Raw genomic sequence first — 4,149 nt, 5'->3', positions numbered from 1 at the left:
GGACACTTGCATATTATATTAACAGTATTAAACCTTCCTTTACGTGAGAAAACACATTAATACTTATACATCTTGCACCTATCTTCCTATTATACTTAAACCCTAAAATTATTATGTGGTTTGCATGCTGTAGCTATAGTTTAACCAAAACATTAGATCGTGGATCTAACAATAGAAGCCTGCAACTTCTTACCTACCAAGAAAGTATGCAAGAACTGCTAACTCATGCCCCCATGTTTAACAAAATGGCTTTCTCAACTTTTAAAGGATTGGAGTTATCCATCGGTCTTAGGAACTAAAAACATTGATGTAACTCCAAATAAAAGTAACAAACATGTATCTTCCATGGGTATAACAGCCCTAATCCCCTTAATTCCTACTGATTACTATTATCTTAGCCAACTCCTGCAAAATAGGCTCATACCCAAATTATGTAAAAACATCTATCACATATGCCTTCATCATTAGCCTCATCCCAACAACAATGTTTATATGCACAGACCAAGAAGCCATTATCTCAAACTGACATTGAATGATGATCCAGACTCTCAAACTCTCACTAAGCTTCAAACTAGACTACTTCTCCACAAAATTTATCCCAGTAGCGCTATTCATTACCTGAACTATTGTAGAATTATCAATATGATATATAAATTCAGACTCTAACATTAATCAATTTTTCAAGTACTTATTTTCTTCATCATGATATTAATTCTGGTTACTGCCAACAACCTCTTTCAGCTCTTTATCGGATGGGAAGGTGTAGGAATCATGTCTTTCTTACTAATCAGCTGATGGTATGGCAGAGCAGATGCTAATACAGCAGCCCTCCAAGCAGTCCTGTACAATTGCATCAGCGATATTGGCTTTATTTTAGCTATAGCATGGTTCCTGTCCTCCAACACATGAGAATTTTAACAAACATTTATTCTAGACGATACCCCCATCTCCTTCCATTAATTAGCCTTCTCTTAGCAGCAGCAGAAAAGTCAGCTCAATTTGGCCTCCATCTCTGACTTCCATCTGCAATAGGAGGCCCAGCCCCAGTCTCAGCCCTACTCCACTCCAGCACTATAGTTGCAGCAGGAGTTTTCTTGCTTATCCGCTTCTACCCTTTAATAGAAAATAACCTATCAATCCAAACCTTTACATTATGTCTGGGGGCTATTACTACCTTATTCACAGTAATCTGTGCCCTAACACAAAATGATATCCAAAAAATCATAGCATTCTTCACCTCAAGACAGCTAGGCCTTATAATAGTCACAATTGGCATTAATCAGTCACACCTAGCATTCCTTCACATCTATCTGCACCCATGCCTTTGTTAAAGCTATATCATTTATATGTTCAGGGTTCATCATCCATAGCCTCAATGATGAACAAGAGACATCTGAAAAATAGGAGGGCTATTCAAGACTTTGCCCCTCACTTCCTCATCCTTTATTACTGGCAGTCTTGCACTTACAGGCATGCCTTTCCTTACAAGCTTTTACTCTAAGGCCTCATCATTGAAACTGCAAACTCATTCATACACCAACGCCTGAGCCCTTTCTGTTACTCTTATTGCCACTTCCTTGACAGCTGTCCATGATACCTATATTATTTTCTTCGCTCTTATAGGACAACCTTGCTTCACGACTCTGGCTGCTATTAATGAAAATAACCCCTTTCTAATTAACTCAATGAAGCGCCTAACAGTTGGCAGCATATTCACTGGATTCCTCATCACCAACCGTATTATTCCTGCTTCATCCCCAAAAACAACCATACCACTCCACCTGAAGCTCACAGCCCTAGGTGTCACCATCTTAGGCTTCTCACTAGCAATGGAGCTTAATCTTGAAACTAATAACCTTAAACCAAAATACCCATTACAGACATTCAACTTCTCCAACATACTAGGATTTTATTCATCCACAATTCACCATACAACCCTCCACTCAGGCCTATACACAAGCCAAAATCTGGCTTCACTTCTACTAGACCTAATATGACTAGAAAAGTCTATACCAAAGACCATTACACAACCCAAATTTCAGCCTCCATTACCATATCTACTCAGAACGGCCTAATTAAACTCTACTTTCTTTTTTTATCCCATCCCTTCTAACTCTGCTCCTAATTATCTAATCTATTATCCTGAGTAATTTCAATCACAACATAAATACCAATAAATAATCATCAACCAGCAACTACCACTAATCAGCATCCATAACTGTACAAGGCAGCCACACACACAGAATCTTCACGCAACAACCCTGCCCCCTCACCCTCAAAAATCGTCCAGCTCTTTATGCTATTAAAATTAATCATGATCCTCACTGCATCATGCTCAACTATTCACAGAACCAGCATCAACTCCATTATTAGTCCTAATAATAAGGCTCCTCAGATATCAATACTTGACCCTTATGTTTCAGGATACTCCTCAGCAGCCATCACCGTGGTATAGCCATAAACAATCATCATACCACACAAATGGGGAATTAAAAAAACATCAACCCCATGAAAGCACCACCAAAATTCAACAAATTCAACCCACAGCACCACTAATAATTAGCCCTAGACCTCCGTAAATAGGAGAAGGTTTCAAAGAGAAACCTACAAATCCTATAACCAAAGTGACACTTAATAAAAATATAGTATATGCCATTATTCCCACATGGACTATAATCATGACTAATGACATGAAAAATCATTGTAGTATTTCAACTATAAGAAGGCTAATGGCCAATATCTGTAAAACACACCCACTAATAAAAACTATTAATTATTCATTGATCTTCCCATATCATCTAACCTTTCTATATCATGAAACCTTGGCTCACTTTTTGGTGCCTGCCTAACCCTCCAAATCCTTACAGGACAGGACTGCTTTTGGCCATGCACTACACATCAGACACCTCAACTGCCTTCTCTTCAGTCGCTCATATCAGCCAACATGTAAACTTCGGCTGAATGGTTCGCTATTTTCATGCTAATGGCAGTTCAATATTTTTTATCTGCCTCTTCTTACACATTGGCTGAGGTTTATACTATGGATCATTTACATTCCTAGAAACCTGAAATATTGGCATCATCCTCCTACTCAAAACAATGGCAACAGCACTCATAGGCTACATGCTCCCATGAGGCCAGATATCATACTGAGGTGCTACAGTAATTACAAATCTACTATCAGCCATCCCATATATTGGAACTGACCTTGTGCAATAAATCTGAGGTGGGTTCTCAGTCGACAAAGCCACCCTTACATGATTCTTCACTTTCCATTTCATCTTACCTTCATCATTACAGCCCTAGCAGCTGTTCACCTTTTATTCCTACATGAAACAGGATCTAATAACCCTTCAGGGTTTTCATCAGACCCTGACAACATTACCTTCCACCCCTACCATACTACCAAAGATATTTTAGGTTTAATTTTTCTCCTCCTCCTCCTAATAATTCTAGTACTATTTTCACCTGACTTCCTGGGCGACCCAGATAACTATGCATTAGCCAGCCCCCTCAACACCCCATCCCACATTAAGCCAGAGTGGTACTTTTTGTTTGCCTATGCAAGCAAAAGTGTTTATCCAGACAACAGAATATTACTCAGAGCTAAAAGAAATAAGCTACAAAAGGCTATTAAAAGACATGGAGGAATCTAAAATGCATACTACTAAGTGAAAGAAACCAATCTGAAAAGGCTACCTACTGTGTGATTTCAACTATATGACATTCTGGAAAAGATAAAATTATGGTGACAGTAAAAAGATCAGAGGTTGCCAGGGATTAGGGAGGAGAGAGGGATGAGGAGACAGAGCACAAAGGATTTTTAGGACAATGAAACTGTTCTGGATGATACTGTAATGGTGAATAGATGTAATTATAAACCCATAGAATGTACAACACCAACGGTGAACCCCAATGTAAACTGACTTTGGGTAATAATGATGTGTCCATGTAAGTTCATCAGTTGAACAAATGTATCACTCTGATGGCGGATGTTGATAATGGGGAGGCTATGCATGTCTGAGGACAGGGAATATATGGAATATTTCTGTATCTTCCACTCAATTTTGCTGTGAACCTAAAATTGCACTAAAAAATAAAGTATATGTAAAAATATTGTTGCGGACCTCAAAGACTTTTGTTTATGTA

At 38.5% G+C, this 4,149-nt stretch overlaps 1 pseudogene; it reads left to right on the top strand.

Moving 5' to 3' along the window:
• Positions 1-225: 225 nt before the first annotated feature.
• On the top strand, positions 226-2,133 carry LOC112439614 (NADH-ubiquinone oxidoreductase chain 5-like; annotated as a pseudogene).
• The last annotated feature ends 2,016 nt before the right edge of the window (positions 2,134-4,149 follow it).

Source organism: Pan paniscus, chromosome 3 (genome assembly GCF_029289425.2).
Source record: "Pan paniscus chromosome 3, NHGRI_mPanPan1-v2.0_pri, whole genome shotgun sequence".
Classification (NCBI taxonomy): domain Eukaryota; kingdom Metazoa; phylum Chordata; class Mammalia; order Primates; family Hominidae; genus Pan; species Pan paniscus.
Note: the sequence above shows the minus strand (reverse complement) of the source record. Positions and strands in the feature narration are given on the sequence as shown.